Genomic DNA, 25,538 nt, shown 5'->3' on the forward strand with positions numbered 1-25,538 from the left:
GTTCCGTGCTTACACGCTCGTCGGGGCACCTGATTTATAGACAAGTGAGAATCGGCCCTCACACTCCTCTTTTAATTTCTGAGTTGGCAGGGAAGAGAGGGACCCGCAGGGAGAGACCAAACGCCAGCCGAAACGTGCATGAAACGCCATGACCTATTATATATAAAATTTTCCCCAGTTATATAATTATGGTGATTCCTTATAACCAATTATGTGTTAGTCACAAATGTAATTAGAGTCGCGCAATATTAATATAGAATGCACTTTTCCTATGTCCTAACGAACCAAATTAAGGAGCACATAGTGTACGTAATGCGATACACTAACCTTTCGTATCTAATTTGTTTAAGCGACAGAAAAAGTTTCGTCAAATATCAGGTATCATATTTATTTTTGAACGTTGGATAAAGTATCAGATCAATATTGTGGTTTAATCGAATTGGGATTCAAAGCTAAAATGAAAGAATGAGGCATTTTGAAAGTCCTAAAAAGTTTTTTTTTTTATGATGGCAGATTGAAGGTTCTTCAGCGGTCATCTTCTTTTTTGCACTCGAGTTTCTTCGCTGGTCTGTACAGAGAATGCCTCAAATCCATATATTTTTGATAATTATTCAGCAGCTTCCACCAGACTGGATAGAGGATGTTGTTGCAAAGCCTGATGGTAGAATTGGGAGAGGAATCTAACTCCATACTGCCATTGGTGGGGCCATGGCTTCCTGGATTTTAGGCTTCTCCAGACAAGGTACTTGACAGCGCTAATGTAATGACCTGCACTTTTTGAGTCCTCAGCGCTTCTCATTGTCTCACAACTAACAACCTTTGCTTCATGGGGGTCAAACTCCTCTTCCTCTTCCACCATTTCCCGATCTATTTCCTTTTCGTCTTCTATTTCTTCAGTCTCTTGTTATCCCTGACCTTCGTCGTTAGAAGAAGACGAGATTTCCAAATCTGATTCAAGTCTGGTTGTGTTTCTTCGGGAATGTTTTCTGACGGTAGCCATGATACTTTCCATTTGAATCTCACGGTTGGTATTCTGCCATTTTAGTGGTGTTTTTTCTTATTTTTTGAGTTAGGGATAAAAGGCTCGCAAATGTCTCCTGTAATTGTTGTTGTTGTTGTTTCGTTTTTATTTTAAACGTGGTCCGATTTTTCCTGGGCAGTCAAGACCTTTGGCAGGGCCCCAGATGAACTTCTACTTCTTTAATTGGGGGAATTTACTCTATGTGGCTCGGTTGGCTCGTTGAGATTGTGTTCTTGTTGGGTCGTAGTCAGAGTGGGCTGCTCACGAACTGGGTCTACATGGGTTGCTCGAAATGTTGATGCTGCTTTCTTCCACCTCTAGGAAACCTGGGCCTCTGTCTTACTTATATTTGTTTGTGCCATATTAAAAGCAATGCTGTACTTACTTTCTTACTTAGCTGGATTAAAGTTGCGTTCGTCCGCTAGGGCATGTGCGACTGTTAATGCCTGCACGACAGGCTTGTAATTTGATCTTGGGGGAATTAATCAGTGCCACACCTTCCCCCCCACGTATTTCAGCACTCAAAGAGTGCTGATGATTTAGCTGATAGGTCCTGGGAGTAATTGTCCCATTCAACCAATAAGGTATGCTTTTATGAATGGGAATAGACCCAACACACACTGATGATTCAAGTCCGTATCAACTGCAATGAGTACATGAGTAGGAATAGACCCAACACACGCCCATGTATGAATCTAAAGTAAATTCGTTTAAGGATATGTCATACTTTGATTATTTATGCGTGCACTGCGTGCTGATAATTGCTGAGTCTGTCAGAGGCAATGGCGGAAGAGGTCAGGTCGGCACAAGGTCACAGGATGGTGCCTAGATATTCGAGGGTTCATGGCCTAAAGGTTGTCGTCTTTGACGAAATTTAGAATAAAATAGCCTCTGTGCTGTTTTTGAGAGAATTAGAGAAAATGAAATGGTTTCATGGATATCTATCTTATATTATTGATCTAAGTTTGCCATCTTGTATGGCTGGCCTAGATTGTCCTAAGCTTAACACTACCTTATATGTGACTGCATTTGGGATCTTATACTAGCTTTAGATTTTGAAGTTGGATATTTTAGTTGTCGCATTGTGCTGCTGAGCCTTATGATATCTGGTGTTTAGTCCACCTTATCTAAGTTAAATTGGGGGCTTATTTTCCTAAGAATGTTTTTTTCTTGTTGTGTTGTGCCACCTTGTGCGGCTCGGCCCGATAGTCCTGTGTGTTTGGACGATCTTATGGGTTCTTATTTTATGTTCTTCTTATCCTGGAATTTCAAACCTTGCCTAATTTATAGCAGTCACTTCGGGCTACAGATGTAGCGTTTTGGAGCAGAAATATTTATTTTCCTACCTTGCTGTTTGTGTTTGATATGTGTGTCAGATGGCTCGGCGTGCCACCCCTCCGGTGGTGGCTACCAGGACTCTCGCCGGTGAAACCACGCGGCGGTTGCCCAAGTACGCAAACTTGCGATATAGATTGTATGAATGTTTTCGGCCGGTCACCGATAAGGGTGTCACGTTCCGCCGTCCTGATTTCTATAACCTGCTGTCACTATTTTTCTATTTTTTCATCATAACCTATTTGATTATTTAATGGTAATGGGATAAGCTTGGTTTCATCCCTAATTGTTTCTCTCAATACCTAATATTAAAAAGGTATGGGTTAAACTTTGATCTAGACGGACGTCTTCGCTGAGTAATCAGGTCTCTTCGACGTATCGATGTCATCCATCTAGAGGGTTGATCTTATATTAAGCCTATTTTATTTTTAGACCCTATTTATTGGGAGTGTCTTCGAGTTTGTTTATTAATCATGTTTCCCTAGTAAAATGTATTGTATTCTGTTATGTACTATTAAGATTAGGGTTTTGTTTCCTGACAATGCAGGATATGTGATTGGGCATCCATTTTTTTTGGGAGGGGGGGGCACTGGGGCAGATGTTAAAAATATGTTGCATCTCTTTCGGAATTTTGCAATGGAAGCAGTTTATGTTGGCTGGTTTGTATCCTAAGTGCTTTCCGAAACTGCTATCTAACTTTGTTTTTCCGGATGTGATTGTGTGAGGGCTACTTTCTTTGGGTGGTTTGATGGCTCTGTCTGTTTTGTTTAGGACGGTAAAGAGTTTCGTCCTTTGACAATTTGATTCCATTTTTCCTGCAATTTGTTATTGATGTATGCTCTGATAATGCTATTTATTTTTAGTTACACGGTACTTTTTGGGTGCAGGGTTTGGATATTTTACTTTTTGTTAGGCGGCCTGATCAGCTCGTTGGTTTCCTAAAATTCATATGTGAGATGGTATCCACATAAAGGCTACTTTTTTGTTGTTATTAAGTTCCTTTAGCAGTAGGTATGTTTTTGTTAGGAAATGTTCACTAGAGGCAGTGCTTTTTGATTGGATTGATACTATGATACTGGGCGAGTCACATATGATTACAGATTTGTTTATGCTATTATTTTTAATCCATTTAAAGTGCTTCAATTATTGTCCAGAATTCTGTTCTGAAGGTGGAACAGTGGTAAGGAAGTCTGTCTCGCATTTGAGTGTTTAAATCTGGTATTACCTCAGCCGCTGATGTTCTGGGTGGTGTAGTTATTTTAGAGCCGTCAGGATAGATTTTGAAAAAAACTGGAGTAAGTTTTCAGTATTCCCATTATAATAGCTGATTTTATCATTAGTTTTGATCAACGTTGTTACCAAGTTCCGTTACTTTGGTGTTTGTCATTAGTTTAAACGCTATCCTGGGGGCCTGGTAAGGGTATTCCATAGGTTCTACCTAATAGTCATTGATTGGTAATTGTATTAGGAGTTGACGTATTAATTTCCATCCTGGGATATTTTGAACTAGTTTACGGCTGAACTGTTTACCACACTTTTGTATGGCTATTCTGGTGGGTTGCTTAATTGGGTGGATTGATAATCATGCTGCATGCCTTAAAATGATCTCATGGCGCCTTCGTTGCTCGGGCAGTTTTCCAGTGAGTATTTGCATTTCGTCTAACGACGTTGATGGGAGGGTGCATGTACAAATAGCCAGTGTTTTTCTTTGTATTGCGTCAAGTGTTTTAAGGTATTTTTATTTAGCTGAGTTATATACCTGACATCCATAGTCTAGTTTTGATCTGAGGAGACCTCTCTGTATAGTTATTAGGGTTTCTTGATTGGATCCCCATGTGGTTCATTTTAGGTTTTTAAGTAGGTGTAGGTCTTTATTACAGCTATTTAACAGGTATTGGATATGGTGGCCCCAATGTAGGTGTTCATCATAATACATGTCTAGGAATCTTAGTACCTTTACATATTTGATAGGATTATTTTGAATGAATAGTTTTGAATATATTAGATTGTTGTTAAATGTTGAGGAGAAGATGATCGATACTGATTTTGTATGTGACATTTTGAATCCCCATTTGACAGCCCATCTCACTGTGTTATCAAGGCTTCACTAGATTTCACTAATTATTATTTGGTTTTTGTCGGGTTGCCTGCTCACTAGATGCCACTATCATCTGTGAATTGTGATATATCTATATTTGTGATTATATTTTCATCCAGGTCATTAATCATGATATTGAAGAGTGTGAGACTGAGTACGCCCATTTAGGCTACGAAGAGGGCAACGACCGCTTTAAGGCTCGAACTAACTCAGTGTTCGATTTGGAAGTAAAAAAGATACCACCCATGAACATTTGGAAAAAACGTCGATGACAGGATACAAATATTTGTAGCCACGATTGTAAGTGGTTGGACGAGAGATATTGGCAAATTCGGCTTGGATAATGTTCGTCGAGTTGGTTTGTTTGAGGTGCACTTGGCTTGTTCTATTAACCATGGTTGCACTTAAGGTAAACGGAGACTTTTCAGGCGGGTTTCGGAAGCACGATACAATTTATGAACTCCTCTCTAACCTGCAAGATGGGATTTATGGTAGTAAATACTGGCAAACACCTTCTTAATTATTTAATAAGTCACCCACTCTTCGCTGTTGCTAATTTGGATGGGGCGAAATGGAGGTTTGGAAACGGATTTACGTGTCCGACGTGCCTCGGAAGTAGACGGCAAGGGTGGTGGTAATGGGATGGCTTTGGTATTCACCTCTGGTTTCCCTACTTCCTTTTTTCACTTCTTTTGAAGGATAAATTGACATCATCTTTATAACTCAAGTTTTGAGTTCTCCTCGTTGAAGGGTGGTTGAAGAGATCAACAAAGACGCTGCAATCTCGCCAGGGATAGAAGCCGCTGACAGTGTTTGAAAGATTTCTCGTGCCTATTCTTTCTCAAGTACATGTAGGACTGCATCTCTCTTGGTCACTGAATGTTGGTGGTGATAAAGCTTTCATGAGGGCCTTAAAATCTTTCATAGTTGGTCGAGCTGTTTCGAATAAAGCTTTCTAGTGAAAGAGTTGAATATTCTGCCATACTTGACCGTGTCGTTGCGATTTTTCCGTTCCTAACAAATCACTGCGACCCATCAACGTTTTCAATTCGTATTATAACTGGGACATCGCGGTCAGATGAGGATTGGGAGTTTAGTGAGGGGTGCGTTGTTTTGCCAACTATGGAATCCCATCTTGGACCGCCTTGCGAGGCGCGAGTCCTGAGATAATTGTTCCCAAAATTCCTTTCACCAAGGGTCCTAACAACAGGTGCACAAATCCTCCGCTTTGCACCAACATCTTTATCTTTTGACGGATGGGTATTTCCTTTTGGATCATTTTTAAATGAACATGTCGATGCTTGGCTAAGCGTCCATTCTTCTGCTTAGACAAAGGTATCGTTCCTTTCAAGACAGTCAGGTAACATTTGCACATGGTATCGATGACGTCTTTCGCGGCTGTTTGTATGAGTTGTTTTCGCATGGATGGACGGGCTTAGGACAGGACCGACAACACGTCCTAATATTTGATTAAACGAGGAGGGAGTCCTTTCCTTTCTTTCATTTTTTATGTGGTGGGGGGAATTTGGGGCTGAAATCTTTGTTTGTTTCGAAGCATGCACATAAAAATACATTGACATCGACGAATTGCACACGTACTTTTATCTTAGTTATTTAATATTTTTTTTAAAATTAGTTCAAAGAGTTTTTGATCAGTTTGTTTAACGAACTCTTTCACTATCCCATTAAATAATCCTCCTATTTGCTTGCTATTCTTTTTCTTTGGACGATTAGGTCTTTCCTCGGGTGAACGATGCTAGCTAGGCTAGACGTTTTTTTCGGCTGTTGGGACAAACGACGAGACCGTCCTTCTCTTTTTCCTCTTTTTGGACAGGAGAATGGCGATGGTGGTGTGCACTTCTTTTGGTGACATATTTATGCATTCAGAGCACAAAAACACTAATACCCATGCCGTTGGTCTTTTATAGTGGAATGCGTCGGCACTAATAGTCGGTACGTCATATCAACATTATGACACGGAACGCTCGAAGCAGAGGAGTTCGAAGCGGACAGTTCTTGCTTGGATAAGTCCAGGTACCTTGCTAGCAGCTACCACTGCAGCTAAAGAGGAGGAGTAGGTGACTACGCTGGAGGAGAACTTCCTGGTGACAAAAGGTTTATATTTTTTCATCAAATTAAGAAAGGCGGGTGACAAATCGGACTTGGCTGGCATCACTAGCAACGGTGAAGTAAAAGAACATGAGGTTACTGGAGACATGGTCACAGTCGCAGGTCATCGCTTGCTGATGTAAGGTAGCTTTCAGGTCGTAGTACCTCTCGTGCGGGTAGAAGCTCTTTTCTTGGGTCTTTCCTTGGGACTTTTGTTCGAAATTTTATTTTTCTGGGGCTGTGATCTGGTCTTGACACCACTGGTCTTTTTTCTGGGTATCTTTGGGCCAGAGATAAGTTTTATAATCGGGGATCACAGCTTAGGCATTGCGATCCCATTTTGAGAGCTACTGTATGATGACATCTCCTAGACTACTTCCAGGTTTCAACATTATTAACTTTTTATTAACTTTTTGGTTTGAGTGTCGATGCACGAATCTATCCATTTGCTTCCAGGCTACATTTGTTTCGGTCCAAAAGTGTTTGTTTTTGATGTGGAATGTGAACGATGCTTTGAAGTAATTGACATCTTGTCACCTTACACCAGAATAAGACTCCTCTGAGACTGGCTTCTAAGACACGAGTTTGTATTAATGTATTATTTTCGCGACTGATGTCGTACAAGGAGCAACTCATTTGGACGGGAAGATGATACTGAAGGGACGTCACGTTGACCATGTTGTGATATACTTGAAATATCCGAGGTTTATATAGATATTTGAAAGTCGATTGGGACGTGTACACGAGATACGGAGGGTCTTGGCACCAGTAGTGAAACAAAATCGCAAATATTTGGTGGATGTGGGTTTTAATTCCACGAGCAAGTATACGTGAGGGGTTTGAGTGGCATCGTCGTACACATGAGTCAGCCAAAGAATTCCTAACTGTTTGGCTCACATTTGTACTTGCGATTTTTCTCTAGGGCTTTTAAACAAGACTACATGAATAGCATTGATATTAATGGTGCGATGTGCTTTACTTTGTTGAAACACATTTTGTATAATGTAAATGACACTGGCATTACGGTTTGAATGGCGTCAGACACGATCTTGTCGTCTTCGTGACGAATACCATCCACAAACAATGGAATCTCCTTGACTTTCTCACAGGAAGCTGTAAGCTGATGGCCAATCTTTGTAACACCATGTTGAGGTGGACGACCGATTAAATGAATTTTAGGTTCGATCGAACCATTGACAAATTCGGTTTAGCCTAAACCACTAGGTCCATCAATTAACATGTTAAAGGGATGGCGAAGATACAAGGCCTCCCAACTGGCACGATCTAATGTTTGGGCGATGACTTTGAAGGTCGAGGAAGAGAGAGAAAAGACAGCAGAGGTTTCTATATCAAAGGTGGTCCCAATATTAAAACTTAAAGAGACAAGACAAGAAATTTTATACTTTTTTCAAGACACGTTTATTCCAAACGGTTAAGTACATCGATGAAATGCACATCAAAACGATCAAGGTGTGCCACATGTGTAACCAAGGTGTGGTAATGTTCTTGCTATCTCTATAACTCTAGACACAGTCTCACAGGTGTCCTCCCGGAATAGATTTTCGGGCGTATGTATGTCAGTGACAGTCCTGTCCTGAATAGGATAGTTTTCCTCGGTGTATGGTTCTTCTGGTACTGCTGCTAAAACAGGTTGAAAGGTTACATTTTTTACTAAACATTTTAAGTTCACTTTTTCTTATGAATGCATAACAATTCGTGGACAATGTAAGCCACTTCTTTTGTCCAAGCCTCCAAACCAAGACTTTTACAGTTACGTACATCTTTCCAGTGAGAGTGTAACCAACTAAAACTTCACAAAGAAATTTGTATTCACACAGAAGTCAAGAAAATTGGAGATGAAAACGCAACGCTTTCAACAGAGTGGGGTTCTCGTGTGCATTTAAAGGAAACTCCATCATGTTTTTGTGGTAAACAATGTTCATAAAGAGTCCACAAGGAATAGTCAGGTAAAGGAAATCACAGAGAGGAAGTCATTATGACACACGCCACAAGACGTCACGAATTCAAAGGACACAGTTCTTGTAAAAAAGTGTTGGTAATCCTCCGCAGTCTGAATAGTGTCATTGTCTTCCTTCCACGGAATCTGTTGTATCACGAATGAAAAAGGTCGTGGCATAGTAGCATGTTTTTATAACCTCTTTTGTCGGAGGTAGTAAATGTACATTTTGTGCAAAACTCATCGTATTCCATATTATTCAGTAACTTGGTCACACACCACACACTGCACATAATTTTCCTCTACAGGCAATATTTATTGTTGTAAAAGATTGTGGTAATCCTCTACGTCTTCCTCTGGAATTCGTTGTAGTATGGACACCTTGTAAGTAGAATGAGTAGCAATCAAAGTCTTCTAACCCTTGGGTAGTTTAACAGTGTCTGACCATCGAAACGCTTTTAAACGAATCAGTCTACTTATATCATTCATTTACCAGTTGGTAAAATGTTGGTGACGAAAAATATGCAATTGGTTTTTGCACTTAACTTGCATTTTGAAGAATTCTCGGTAAATGTGTTCTATCAACTCCACGAGCAAGCCTCGAATTTTCTCTTGTAAAACATCCATGAAGAGATTTCTGGGGACCCACTAAAGTGACCATCTACCATGTTCCAGGTAAGGCGAATCTTTCTGCTCCAAGACACACCAAAACTGAAGCACTCGCTTTACTATCTTCGCCCAAGTAGACAAATCCGGCACTTCCTAAGTCTTGGGGGGGGGGGGTAGATTCTCCAATTAATGTAGGCCACTTGCTTTGGAAGATTTTGAAACGTCTTTCAAAGTCGCATCATTCAGACAAATGCACAGGGAAAGAATATATTTATTTCACAGGTTCATTTCGATGAAGGTACAGTGAAACCCAAAGTAGCTCGCTCAGGCAGAGATGATATTGTTCTGTCTTGGGAATGTGGTAAATTTATAGCGGGTGGTATCCCGGGTTCAGAGTTTTACAAACTTCCACGCTGATCAACGTTCCTCTCAAGACGCTTTCTTTCTGAGTGTGGAGACAAGGTTGGTTTTGGTTACATATTCAAAGGATCAATCCCTCTGTGTTCCACGAACAGTTCTAGAAAGTTTTCACAGCAACGATGTAAAATGTCCACATATCTTAACATTTCTTCCTGAAAGTCGAAATGGTCCGAGGAGTGAGTTTGATACCGAGCGTAGAAAGCTTCTCGTTGTTGGGTGCGCATGTTGTCGGGCTTGTATTAGTGATCATCAGGCAAATGTGGCAGGACAGCGTGTTGATTGGTTTCGTTATTGAGTAAGAGTGGAAATAGCCATTGACCATTTCTCTCATTCCAAACGTTCTGGCATTCGACTCAAAGGCATGGCCAAGTAACTCATCGAATCTTTAAACTATACTTGTCCCACTTACAAGAAAATGAATTGTACTAGTTCAAAGTCACTTAAGGACGTTTGGTGGTGCTTGGTCCATATACTATTTGAGAAGAAATTGCCCATCCTCTCGAGTAATTGTGAGCAATCACCGCGGCATAGCGATGGCAATCTCCGTAACGTTCGATGTCCTCTTGACTCGATAGCGTCTAAAATCCACTGAGCAAAATCGGTCAACGTGTTAGGGTTTCGACAGATTATACGACATCCTTCGGGAATCTTGCTACAGTGAGGGCAATGACATAAGATAGGATTTAGGATGCACTTCTCGCACGCCCTATGAGCCGTCCAGAAATTAGAAATGTGAATGCCAGTCTCTTGCATGCATTCGAAATCGAAATATAATGAAATTGCCTTTCTTCTGGCCATCCTACTCCTCCTGTTGGGAATGGTATTTTGGAATGTTGCATTCGTATTCAAAGTCCGCGGTTTAGTTAAAAGTGGGACATCGTTTCTTTCCTGAACATGCGTACACCTTGGCACTGTTGGTGCGTATGACTTGTAGAACATCATTTCAGTAATTGTCAAGTACGTTTCTGCTGTGAACCTTGCGTATTTAGATGCTGATCGTAACATGTTCGACTGACAAATGTTCGTTGATAGGCTGAATAATGAACTCGTTTATGTCCTTGGTCTAGACAGGGTTTAGAGGACAAACATACTGGACATTTCCATCCGCAATGCTCTCCATGGTTATACCCATATTCACATTTCTCACAATAATAACCGTGTCCCAAAAATGCATTGATACTGATAATGACAGGCCAGCTTGCTTTAACCGGAGTTCTGCTTCTCTTTATTGTTCGGCTCGGTTCGATCTTGAATAGTTTTCTAGTCTTTTTTCCATTCTGCCGTGTCGTTCTTGTCTGCATGCGCTCGCGCTCGTGCTATGACGATGGCACGAGTTCGAAACTTCTTTTCTTGAGATCTGTTAACTTAAAAATCGCTGTCCACCACTAACACTTTTCTGCATTGTCCGGTCATTTGGGAAGACAAACGGGGGCTATGTACATTGTGAAACGTGTCGTTGGACTGTTGAACTTGTTCAATCTTGTCAATGACTTTAGAAGGTATAAATTCTGTTGATCTGCTAAACTCGATGCAATCAAGTGACTTCTAACTGTCGTGATAAACGAAAAGTGTCAAGCACTCGTCTTCATACGTTCGGCATTGCCATGTTAATATGTTTAACAAAGAATCCAACAAATCGTTGATGATCTCCTCTGTTTTCTCCAGAGCAAAAGTCTGACCTGAAATCTTTAAATTTCACCGTGTACGTGTAGGCCGTGGTTCTGAATTTTCTAGATGAGCGTTTACCCGTCTCTCGAATGTGGTAATACTTTTCAGGTGATAGTGGTGGTGGTGGACGTTGGTTTGACGTAGACCCTCTGTATCTGGATTCAGACGCGACAGGTGTGGATTCTGGCTCACTGGTATCATCTTCGAAATCACTGACATGAATTTGAGCCAAGACTTCAGCTACTGTGCAAGCCGATAGGTCACGTTTTTGAATCGTGCTTTCTTCTCCTTTCTCCATGAAATGGTGCGATCTTGTCATAGTGATTGCACAATGTCAAATGACTCAATTCTAAACGCCATGGTGCATACATATAAAAGTAAGGTTTGTTTCGTCCATATATAAAAGATCACTCTCTTCCCTTAAAGTATTCATTTCACTCTCTTACAAGAAGATGGAAAGGCCAACATAGATTGAACTTCTGATCAAAGGTTTGCGAGCTATCATACGAAGGGTTTCTTCAGAGAAGCCGATGGACTAGTCACACTTCTTTCAAGATAAAAGTCGAAATACTTGCTATATCTGTCTGAAGAAAGGGCACTGGTCATCAGAATGTCCACAACGTTAAAGCAAGACAGGTGTTAATATAGACAAATTTCAAGTTACTTGTTATGACTGCCAGTAGAAAGGACATTGGTCTATATACTGGCATAAGATGAAAGAGAACTATCCACAAAACACAGGAGCAGGAGGAGAAGGCTTCCGAACATGAAGAAGAACCCTGCGATAAGGAGGAAGAACCACCAAGAAAGAGAAGACGAGAAGAAAGCGAGGAAGAATAAGAGGAGCAAAACTTTGACAGTGAAAGTAAAGAAATTCAAACAAAGAGAGCGAAAAGAAAACAAGAAGCAAAAGGAACGTTTTAAAGTTATATGCTGTGAAATTCGATTGTAGCTTCTAAAAGAGTAGACCAGAAACTAAAACGTGAGTGTCTCTTGGTTCTGCTTTTTTGTAATAATAATAATGACTCATGTACTCACATACGTACATCATGGGAAAAAAGGGATTTGAGTTTTATTTGATTTTGGCAAACGTTGAGTAGTTTCTTTTCGAGAGAGGTGGGTGGTTCCGAAAAGGACCGTTCTGTGTTTGTTTATTTGACAAACTCATGAACGGGAGTTAATGCGCTTTGACTACCTTATCCCTTTGACACGACCAAAGCCTACTTCTTGACCTGCTACTGTCGATGATTTCGTAGAAATCACTAATGTTGGTATCTCAGGCGTTGTGGGACGTAGTTGACTGGGTTGGACTGTTTGGCCCGGGAAGGTCTTTTTCTCTTGGGTCGTTTTAAAATAGTCTGATACATCTGTTTCAGACTCCTTAACTCTGCCAAAATGTCGAAGAGTACCGTCACCATTTGACTTTTACTGTCCTCCTTCTCTCTTAGACCTTGTTTCTTCTCTGCTTTTTCTTCTTCTTCCTGTCGTTTTCCTCTTGCTTTTTCTTCTTCTGTCTGTTGCTGTTGAATGAGAAAGGCTTGTTCTGCCTCTTTCTGCTCTTGCAAAAATGTCTCCAATTTTTCATTCTGCCTGTCTACAATCCTAGAGTATAGATTATGTGATGAATGCTGCTTTTAAGTGCATTCTATGTATGACATTGGAATCGAGTATGACATTTATTATATCCGACTTAATATTAGAGCAGTAATTCTGTCTTTTGTGATGTAGTCAAAATCAATATCCATTTGTGTCATTTTGCTAATATATTTAGCCACTATATCTGGTGTAGCTGTGCTATACCGATTATAAATGTTCTCCAGTTATTAATTCTGGTCAGTGCAGGCTGTCACTTCCGATGCTTTTTCTAATGTAATCGCAAGCATGGTATCTCGAAGAAGATCAAAGAGAATGATCTGATGTTAGTATCTTAAACTTCAGACTGCTTTTGCAACACTAGCAGGATTGCACGGAATACAATAATCAGTTGGATTGAGACGTCTTACAGCATGTGGTAATTTCTTGTTTGCGAGGAGTTTAATATTTTCATATACCGCTATCGTTGATAGCTAAATGCTCACGATTTTAAACTTGTTATCGACAGCGAATGTATCCGTATGTAAATAATCATAAATTCATGACCATCATAAGGTTAAAAAGTTATGTTTGTTTCTCATCAACAGCCTCCTTATCGGTCGAAGAGTAAATAGGAATGGGCCCATTCGTATTAATCAAGTTTTAATCTTTCTTTCCATTCCTCTAGTCAACTGGAAATTTAAACACGAACAATATCATATATTAGGTTAATACACAGAAATGTGCACCTCAGATTGCTTACGGAAAAAATCAAATGTGAACCGAACCAAAATTTAAAATTACAATTCGTCACTAAACGGAAACAAAAAAAAGATACAATAATCACACTATCTTCGATTAAACTTGTAATTAGAAGTGATATTTTTCTCATTAATGAAAATTAAAAGCTGAATGCGAAAAATAACAATTACAGATACATGCGCGTTGACTCAATATTGCTCTGCAAACTCTGTACATGTAGCTAGGTCAATCAGTGGAAATTGTGCGGAACACTAACGTCAGCCTAAAAATACTTGAAAAATTGAATATGTTGTGATGGTGATCGTTGTAAAAGAATGTTTAATTGATGATGACGACCACGTGGTTATTTTACAGGATCTTGGGAGAACATGCGACGGAAAACAGCAATCACATGATCCAATATGGAGATACTCCCCCATCGTTGTCTGTCACTGGAAAGCATGGTCACAGATAACTAGGAATGTAAGGAATAATAATCAATCATATACAATGAAGTGAAAAATACAATGACTAAAATCTGCTTCCGGTCAACTACTTCAGACACAATGGCGGCATTATCAAGTCCTAGATTGTTGCACAAGGTGTATTATCTAAATGAATGTCTCATTCTGAAAGAAAATACCGAACAATTAAACCACATTGTATACGCAGCTGCTTCATTTTGAATCTTCAGTGGTAAAAATAGGTTGGACTAAAAAGTAATTTGCATAAATTTGGAACCTTTTGTAAACAATATGGCTTTGAAAAATCATTAATATATGTATATACCCTGTTGAAGTATGAAATCGCGCTAGACTTTATTTTAAAACCTGAACGACGTTTTGCTATTTGACAAAATCTGACCTCAAAAATAGACTTATGTATACCCATATTGTTCGTTAAATTTTGTGAATCTATATATTTTAATGGTTGTTTAGTAGGCATCATATTAAGTAGCTAATATTGTTCGTTGGTAAATTAGGTTGAAGTCATAAAGTTTTTTTTAAAAAAACAGGATTTTTGAGGCGTTTTGACCTTGGAAGGAACCCAGGAAGTCTTGTTAACTAACTGTATTGGATTTGATAGCAGGTCATTGGTTTCCGATAGGAAAACTTTGTCACCCGATTTCTGATTGGCTGGTTGTTAAAGAACCTGACCTTGTTGACAAGTTAGAATGATCTGGAGTTGAATATTTGACCCAAATCCCGCTTCCTAGGTTTTGTATATAAGGGATGTTTAACTGAAAATTAATTATTTCTTTTAAAGACCAGTCTTAGTGGAATATTTTTTAGTTGCGTTCAACTATTATGAAGGAAGTTTATTTTCTTCCAATTATTTATTGGAATTTCAAAGTGCTCTTAAAATTTAGATCTAAATAGCACTTTTGAATTACTTTAATTTTATTTGAAGACATTTTGGACTGTATTATTCTGATACATCAACAGTATTCAAGGCTATTGGCACATCAGCACAAACGATTGGACTTTATTCGGAACACTACTGGAACTCATTTCGAATACTCGCTAATTTTCGATCTGTGATAGAACCATTAGGACTGTTTCGTTCACGACAGTCTATGTTCTTTCCAATTTTTTTTTGTATTTTGGGGAACTAAAGTATGTGTTGAATTTTATAAACATTATTTTCATTATTTTCTGTTACTTTGTATAATAACATAGGTGCGTAACAAGCAATTTATGGAGCTCGCTTTGTGATACGACCTTCTTTAAAATATCACCAAAAAACAGGTTACAGTTGATTTTGAATTTTAGATTGATCTTGGTTAGGATTTTCCTTAGTCCTTCGTATTTTTGTTTCACATATTAGAGACACCCACTGGAGACCAAAAAACCTCAAAGACATCCTAGTCATGGCGAAGCTAACGCCAATCACTAATCAAGACCACCCTAGTCAATCTGGCCCATGTGGCGGTAAAAAATACAAAACCTGTCAACATATGATACAGACCAGGACATTTGCTAGCACAGTAACTGGAGTAAAACTAAACAGACATGGTCCAAACAAAACGTGCAAAATAGAGAATGTAATTTATCTCATCACATGTAAGATCCGTAGCCTTCAGTATGTTGGAGAAACTGAAAACACAAAAGGATCAACCTTCAAAGATCAGATTGGAAGACAAAGAAGCTATATAGAAGACCGGTCGCAGAACACTTCTCCTCCTCTGGCCACACTTTCAGTGATATAACACTTATTGCAATTGCTCACAACACCAACTGGAGTTCCCGAACCAGGAAAGGAAAGGAACCTTACTGGATACGCCGCCTTAGAACTTTGAAACCAAGCGGTTTAAACCAAAAAGACTAGAAAAAGACAATCATGCACAGACAAAATAATATTTTGCAGCCGACACATTTTCTTTTAACTAATTCTCTAGATTTGGTTAATAGCCTATGACTACCATAAAAACAATGAAATATCCGGGATATAATTTGCATTTGCATACATTTCCATAAAATAATAGATGTCGTCATGGCGCATCAATTTATAGGTCAATACAACTATTCTCCAGTATAACCAACAAGCTGAAACTAGTTGAAACATAATAAAGTTAAATGATTTTATTCCTGTAGAAACAATCATGTAAAGTTTCGCACAAAAAAAAATGTTTTTCTGTTTTATCTGTTTGTCTTGTCTATGTTTTGTATTTATCTTTGAAGGAGACTCATAAAAGAGTCTAAAGTGCTCATGCTAGCTAGATATTGGTTTCGCACTGTTCGTTGTCAGTTTATTGCATTCACACACACACACACACACACACACACACACACACACACACACACACACACATATATATATATATATATATATATATATATATATATATATATATATATATATATATATATATATATAGATATAGATATATACGTATGATGTTTTGACGTTTTCTATTCAGTAGGAGTTAGAGGTGTCTGCAAGAGTTTTATAGATAATAAAATTTATATTTTTGATCCTAGCAAGTTTTCGTCTCTGTTTTGCTTAAAATATATATGTATAAAATATTGCGTTATGTCAAACTCAATGAATACGTATTTAGGGTCTTACATCCGGTGTTATCAGAGCACCTCTGATCTCTGCACTTTCAGCTCTACAATATAGGGAAAAATAACAACATCCATCAATGCATGCCTGAATGTGCAATCGCACATGTGTAAGTATGTATATGTCTATTCATATGCATTATATATATATATATATATATATATATATATATATATATATATATATATATATATATATATATATATATATATATATATATATATATATATATATATATATATATATATATAGATATATATATATACATACATGCATACATACATACATATGAAGTAATGGATAACCACTGTATCCTTATTCACAGGAAAATTTTCACATTACAAAGTAAAACGTAAGTCTGTAAGCGTGCTTCAAATGGTTAAATAAATAAGGGCGATGGATACTCGAGAGTAAGATGTTTCAAGTCCTCCATCTATTAATGGATCCATCATCATTTTCTTAAGTTTTCTTTCTCATCCGTCCATGAATACATCTCTTGATATGCATCCCTCTTTAATTTTTTGTTTATATCTAGGTATTTAAATCTTTTACAATTGAGAGCAGATAAATAAAAAACAGCTGATAATAATTAAATCTTTATTGATATCATGTAATCAATTGATGATGCGTGTGACCTAGTGACACGTTCATTAGCCCGTTGGCTTGTACTTCATTGTGTCCGCTCATCCGGTTCCAACGCCATGTCAGCGAGATTCTGTGAATATAAAGTATGATTGTGACTGGCAAGAATAAATTAATTAATGATTTTTTTTCACATTATATTTCAATATTCTTCTGTCAAGTTATAGTAAGTACATTTATATGCAGCAAATTCTACTATGTGGTGACAAATGTGACATCTTTTCTTTCCTGAACATGCGTGTGCCTTAACAATTTTGGTAAGTATGCCTTGTACACAAGTAGGACACAATTTCAGGAGTTGACAAGCACTTTTCTGCTGTGAACCGTGTGTCTTCAGATGTTGTTCGTAACAGTTAAGGCTGACAAAAGTGCATTGATAAGCAGGGCAATAAGCCCGTTATTTTCCTTTGTCCAGACAGGGTTGATAGGCCAAACGTCCTAAACATTTCGATCCGTAATGTTTTGTGTTGCTCTCGATTGATGTAAACATAGTCACATTTATCACAGTAATAACCGTATCCCAGGAATCCGACGATACTGGTAATGGCATGGAAATGTTCATTGTGATAATAAAAGTGAATGTATTTTCCTTTTTTGAAATTTTTGGCTCGAACCAATAGAGGTCCGCGCACGTCTTGGGGATGCACTTTCAAGGTGCCGCGTAGAGCCAAGACATCTTACATTATTTACATTTCAAGAATGCCACAGGGTGTGTCTTTGGATAGCCCGACTTGCTGTAACAAGAGTTCCGCTTCTCTTCGTTGTTATGCTCGATCCGATTTTTGATTAGTTTTCTATGCTCTTTTCAATTCTGCCGTGTCGTTCTTGTCGACATACGTTCGTCCCACCACGATGACAAGGGCTAAACACATCTGGTCTTGAGGGTTTTTAATTCGGACAAGGCTCGTTTTTGCCGCTGCGTAGGTCGTCTACCATTAAAACATTTCTGTGTCCGGTCCTTTAGGAAGAGACACGTGGATTATGAACAGCGTCGCTTTTTCATCGGTGATGTGAAACTTGTTGTTGGATTGTTGCACGTGTTGCACGTGTTGAATCTTGTCGAAGAATGGAAAGTCACAAGCAGCGACTGTCTTCTTTGGCTTCACATTGACGTATCATTGATAACAATGAATAACACACCTCAGTCATCACCCTTGTGCTTTAAATCTTTAAACTTCCTTGTGTAAGTGTTCCGCCCAATTGAGGTCAGGCCCTTGCTACATTGTTCCCCAATCTCCAGTACCGTGACATCACCTCACCTGTTCCATTCCTATTGGCCATATACAGCAACTCCACTTTCCCATGTCGCTATACAGGTCCAATATCCCCCATGTTAAATTCCCTTTGTCGATAGAATTTCCCAGGGTGATCTGAAAAGTCTTGTCGCTAGAGTTGCCCAAATGAGTCTGTAATATGATTTTCATTGTCGCTAGGTTGCCCACTATACTACTCGCGGAATTATATAACCAGCTGGGTTGAGATATTTTACAGCTTGTAGTAATTTCTTGTTTGCAAGAAGTTTAATATTGCCATACGTCGATATCTAAGATAGCTAAATGCACAGGACCTTAAACTTGTTTTCTCGGTAAATTGTAAATTGTCATACGTGCTTTTTTCTCTTCATGCTAATCAAAAGTTGTCTCGATAGCTTTGCTCCCATTACAGCACCAATAAATAAATATTTATTAATTGATTTGTTATTGATTCATTAATATCACTAATCCAAAAAGTAAATATCAGTTTTCGAATTAAGGTTAATATTTGCAACATTTATATATCAACCTGATTTGTGTATTCGATAATTATAAAGTCATATACAACTCGGTATTAATTTTTACTCAATATATGCTGATTCTGGGGTTATTTTGTCCGATCTTGGCAGAACAGATACTCCCCTATCGTACATTGGAATGATTAGATACAAACTTGTTAAAATCTAGTCCCGGTAAATGACACTTGGGCTGAATAATCAAATCTGAAACTGGCGCTCTTTACACTCTCAATATAAAATAAAACACGGAATAAGCAAATCAGATTGTGCGCTCTCATTATCAAAGAAAATACGGAATAAGTAAATTATATCTCTCATTATAAAAGAAAATACCGAAGAAGCAAATTATATTGTCTGCTCATTTGCTTCGTTTTGAATTTTCAGTGGTAAAAATGTGTTGGACTAAAATAATAATTTGCACAAATATGGAACTTTTCGCAAACTATATGGCTTTGAAAAACCATTGCTATATGTATTTTCCCTGATGGAGCATACAAACTCGCAAAACTTTATTTTGAGACCTGAACGACGTTTCGCTATTGGAAAACAGATCAACAGCTGGAGTTTTGGGCCCAATAAAACAAACAAATGGATGAACTTATAACCTACCATGCATGTATTAAGTAAATTTAGTGTTCAAAATAAATATCATGTCAATGTTATGTATATTTAATTTAACTGTTTGTTTACTTGTTAGATTTAAAATTTTTTTATTTAATTACATGCTATAATGTAACATTGCATGCTGGACTTGATCTTGTCCAAAACTGAGTTTATATCTGCTTAACCTGATTGACTTTGTTTTTATTTCATTTATGTCAACAACTAATACATAGCTAAATTATTCTCTATGTGTATGTGCTTAATATCAGGATTATTATTCAGATAAACAAGAAGGAGTAAATATGTTTTTTTCTGAGTCAGGGTTTTTGGAGTTTCGTAAGTGAATATTATAAATTATTATGTTGTAAGCAAACAAGGCTCATAAGATCATTCTAGAAGGTTATTTTTCATTATGTACTATTTTATTTATAGGAAATGTTAATTGTTCCCTGAGTGAAGGTAGAGAACTAGATAATCTTGTAACTGTGAGGATTTAAACATTCGTGATTTAACATCTAGCGACCAGTTTGGGATGAATTGTATTTTATGAAATTATTGAATTCAGGTGATTAATTTCTCTGGAAATACAAAAGTGCTCTTATAAAATTCTTCGATAAAGACATTCACTGGAATTTATAATATATTCAAAGTTCGAATAACATTTATGTGATTCTGCAAAAACCGTTGACACATCAGCACTCCATAAGCTTTAATGTACTCGTCATCAGCTTCAGTTTTGGATCTCTTCGGGAGTGTTACTTAATTTTATTCAGGAATTAAAATTACTAGCTTTTGACTCTGCTCTAATTCTTTGATTATTTTGGGATTTAATTCGCAATATTGTACGTTTTGTCTACTTTCACTTTGTATTCTAGGGAAATAAATTATTTGTTAAATTTTACAAAGAAGGTGGCCTTTCACTCTTTTATGTCACTTCTTTAAGAGCAAGAGCATAGACTCAGGACACTGTATTAAGAACTGAAACCTGGGGTAAATTCTTAATTTTACTATGTTTTTATTTGGATTATATCGGGATGATTGTCCAGGGGGAAAATTTGTTAGTTGATGTTATAGTAATTAGTAGCGGGGAGGTTTGCTCGCTGGTCATATGTGAACCAATTTTCAACAATAACGTCTTGTTCATTAAAAAGTGTTTAGCTGAATTACAGTATATTTCTGGTGTGGACTAGAAATCATAATTTACCTAACTGAAACGAAATAGTAACATATTTTGTTTTCATTAAAAGTAAATTTAAATAGCTCCGATTTACCTTTAAAACTCAAAAACAGGAAATTATTGTATTTATATAATCTAATGTATTTTTCTTTTGATATTGACTTCATAACTCATCTTAATCGAATAATATTTATTGTCATAAACAATTTTATACACAGACACACACACACACACACACACACATACACACACACACATATATATATATATATATATATATATATATATATATATATATATATATATATATATATATATATATATATATATATATATATATATATATATATCTTGTATGCTTATATTTTTGGCACATAGGATGCCAGTTTGGACAAAAGTTAGTACAATGGTGCTGAAGTGTTGTTCATTGTCTATTTTCGTACGTAATAACAAGACATTTGTGTGAGTTATAATAATAATGATGATGACGTTAATATAGAAAAATGACGATTAACAAGTTGAAGAAAAAAAATGACGAACAAAATACTTAAGGACCAGGATTGATTATTTAAGCAAACTTCTCGATTTTATCACATTGTTTTGCAAAAACGAATGTTTTCTTTTTATCCACGTTCATTATCTACCATTTGCGATTTGACCCTGTGGTTTGCATTTCAAGGTGTTTGAATAACTGGAAATTGCAGGCGAATATTGTGACGACCGTTTTCCTGAAACACAAACTAGAGACAAAGATATTCAAAATTATCTTATCGTGATTTTTTGTTTCAATTTACTTATCCACTCAACGATCCAATATAATACAAATATTTAATAACTAAGGTAAATGTAATAATGCTAAAAGGTATGGGCACTATGTTATAGAAAATAAACAATTAAATGTAGAATTATCTGCTACAAAGTAGGATTAATATAGCTATAGGATTATATTGGAAATATACTGTAGCCACGATGTCCGGGATTTTGCTACTACATTCAAAAGAAAGTTTCGATTTAATTAATATTTACACATATTGTGTGTTAAATTTTATGAATCTATAGATTGTAAGGGTCATGTAGTAAACAACATATTAAATAACTGATTTTGTATATTGTTCGTTGGTACTTTGGGATGCGGTCATTTCTTTTCTAGCCTTTTGACCTGGAAGGTGTTGAAGAAATCTTGTTGACAAATTTGATGGGGTTTGATTGCAGGTTGTTGCTTTATCCCAACGAAAACAATATCATTAGATTTCGGATCGGCTGTCAAAGACCTAACATTGTTGAAAAGTGTGATCTCATCCTGCTTAGGAAATTGTATCTTTGTTGTTTGCATATAAGAGATAAGTACCTGAAAACTAGTTAATACTATTTTAAACATCAATCGTTGTGAAGACATTTAGTTGTGTTCAATTATTATTTGAAATTATTTATTTGTTTCAATTTTTCATAAGAATAAGGTGTACATAAAATTGAGAGCTAAGTAACAATTTTGTAATTTCTGTGAATTCACTGAAAGACATTCTGGATGGCATCATTCTGATACATCAAGAATGTTATCATATCGACAGTATTCACATCAGCACAATATATTATACTTCATTTACAAAAATCACATTGAACTCTTTTTGAATTCTCGAAATGTATAGGCTTGTGATAGAACGTTTAAGACTATGTTGGATTTCATTCACCATACTGTAAGTTATTTTTAATTTCCACTTTTCATTCAATGGAAAAAAATGACTTGTTGAATTTTATAAAACTTGCTGTTTTTATGACTATTTTCTGTTACTTTTTTAAGACTATAGGGTAAACACTATATATATATATATATATAAATATATATATATATATATATATATATATATATATATATATATATATATATATATATATATATATATATATATATAGGGATAATCATCATCATCATCATCATAGAAGGCACAATGCAAAACGATTTAGTAACAAACAACGAGGTGCTTGAACAAGCCAAGATTCCCAGCATGGTCGCACTCCTCCGCCAACGTCGCATCAGATGTATGGGACATGTACGTCGGATGGATGACAGACGGATCCCCAAAGACATTCTTTATTCGAAACCTGCCTCCAGCAAAAAGGTCGATAGGGCGGCCCCATCTCCGCTTCAAAGCTGTCTGCAAGCGCGACACGAAAGCCCTTGACATCGATGTCAACACCTGGGGAGAGCTCGCTCTAGACAGGTCCAGCTGGCGACATGCTCTGATCCCTGGTCTGAAAGCCGGAGAGGACAAGCTACGCTTGCTAGCTGATGAAAAGCGATCGCAGAGGAAGAAAAATCAGCTCCAACCGACACCAGACGCAACCTTCAAGTGCAGCAAGGACTGTCACAGCGGACGCTGCATAACCACAACCGGGATATATATTATGGGCGCACTAACGGATGCCAACTTTAATATATATATATATATATATATATATATATATATATATATATATATATATATATATATATATATATATATATATATATATATATATATATATATATATATATATATATATATATATATATATATATATATATATATATATATATATATATATATATATATATATATATATATATATATATATATATATATATATATATATATATATATATATATATAATGTATGCCAATGAACCTGCATAATTCTAAAGTATATATTTTATCACCGCTCTTATGTGCTAATTATTCCACGCATCACTCTATAGCTGTGTCCTCGGTTTTTATAGTCTCTCCAGCCCTCTAGTTCCAAAGGTGTTAGATTAATTCTTTATAGAAGCGTAACGTCTAAGAGTGATCCTCGTAACAGTTCAAGGTACTCCTACACAACAATTCCAATATATAATGGGCAACTACTTTCTCGGTGCATACATTGTCCCGATATGCAGTAAATGTTATAAGTTTTAGAATTTCTAATTCGTTTCTATTTCGGACCGTTCCATATGTCCGGACAAAATCTTTTCTACATATAAGCAGGAAAATAATTTTGTTTTAGTCGTTGTTGGAAAGTGAAACAATTACCTAACGTTACAACGGCCGATGCGAGAAACACAGTACTATGTATGCTGGCTTTTACGTAAAACGATCCCACAGATTCGTAAAAAATTTATAAACTAAATCAATATATCTGCAATAGTATTCATCTCTCCCGTTTCTTTCACGTATTTTATGGTATCGCTTTAGTCCTGGGAATTTCGAGGAAATTGTATTACGTAAATGTTTATATTCCTTTCCTTGTCTGTGTTTACAACTCCATTTGCAATTCATCATATATATATATATATATATATATATATATATATATATATATATATATATATATATATCTGTGTGTGTGCGTATGTGTGCGTGCGTGCTTGTGCCCCACCTGTTACAATTAGTAAATGTCAAAAACTAAATCCGCATGGCGCTGCACTTATCTTACTAGCATCCCGGACTATTTTATGTCTTAAGTCTGATCTTCATGATCTCGAGTCGCAATGTATTTTAGTGGCATTGGGTTGAGGATGACAAGAAGAATAGAAACATTAAAGTAATGGCTGCACCACAAGTAGCCAGCAAACTCTTTTCGGTTCTTGAAATCTTCTTTTCTTGTTTGTTTATTCATATAAGGGTTCGATGTTAATTTTTGTGTTCTATTGTGAACAAAGAAAAACCTAAATCTTAACGTAATTTCTCCGCTAAAATTATCATCTATGAAGTTTCAATCAAATATGTTTTCATTTTTGGCAGTTCAATATCCGTTTTGCTTGTGTTAAATGGTGCTAGAATGTTGTTAAAAGTAGTTGTTAGTCTTGGATCTGGAAAATAAGTTTTAAATATCCAATTGTTATTTACAGATCCTTTTGTTATCTACTTTGCTTTTATACCAGAGAAATTCTTTATAAATTGTTAATAAAACAGTATAATGATATATATATATATATATATATATATATATATATATATATATATATATATATATATATATATATATATATATACACATATTGAACGAATAATGAAATTTTAAAGTGAAGTAACGGATAACCAGTATATCCTTATTTACAGAATGAAGTTCAGATTGACAAATATGACTGTAAGCATACTGTCAATGATAAAATAATTAAGAGAGACAGATACTCGAGAGTGAGATGATTTAAATCTCCATCTATCAAAGGATCCTTCATCCATTCATTAAATTTACTTACTCATCCTCCAATGTATTCACCTATTGATTTGCATCTTCCTATATTTCCTACGTTCTTTAGATGTACCCATTAAAATCGTATACGACTAGAGCAAATTAAAAAACACAGCTGATATTAATATCTTTATTGATCTCAAGTAATCATTTGATTATGCGTGTAACCCAGTGACTCGTTGAGTAGTATGCTGCTTTGTACATTATAGTGTCGGCTCATCCGGTTCCAACGCCATGTCAGTCAGATTCTGTTGATAAAAAGTATGATTATACCTGGCAAGATTTAATTAATTAATGTTTAGTTTTCACAATTCATTTCAATATTTTTCTTTGCCATGTTCTACTAAGGTTACATTTATATGTATACCAGGTTAATTGATCCCGACTCTCTGAAAAGAGTGAGGAAAGCTATTTTCCCATTCCAATGAATATGTGTGTGTATGTGTGCTTGTGTGTAATTTGGACTTGTAACATACCTTCAACAATATTTCAGTCATGTCGCTAAAATGTCTGTAATGCAGCATATAATAGTGATGTTTA

At 36.6% G+C, this 25,538-nt stretch overlaps 1 protein-coding gene across 2 annotated transcripts in view; it reads right to left on the reverse strand.

Annotated features, from left to right (window-relative positions):
• Positions 1 to 25,538, reverse strand: part of LOC149781718 (uncharacterized) — a 41,094-nt gene that overhangs the window by 10,204 nt on the left and 5,352 nt on the right. Inside the window, exon 3 of one of the 2 annotated variants that reach the window (XM_089935821.1) lies at positions 25,115 to 25,246. The exons of the other annotated variant lie outside the window; for it this stretch is intronic. The gene's annotated coding sequence lies outside the window, so the exon portion shown is untranslated. Of the gene's footprint in view, positions 1 to 25,114; positions 25,247 to 25,538 lie in introns of those variants that run through there. 2 annotated transcript variants of the gene reach the window in all.

Source organism: Sinohyriopsis cumingii, chromosome 15, assembly GCF_028554795.1.
Source record: "Sinohyriopsis cumingii isolate HCF-2022 chromosome 15, ASM2855479v2, whole genome shotgun sequence".
Lineage (NCBI taxonomy): Eukaryota > Metazoa > Mollusca > Bivalvia > Unionida > Unionidae > Sinohyriopsis > Sinohyriopsis cumingii.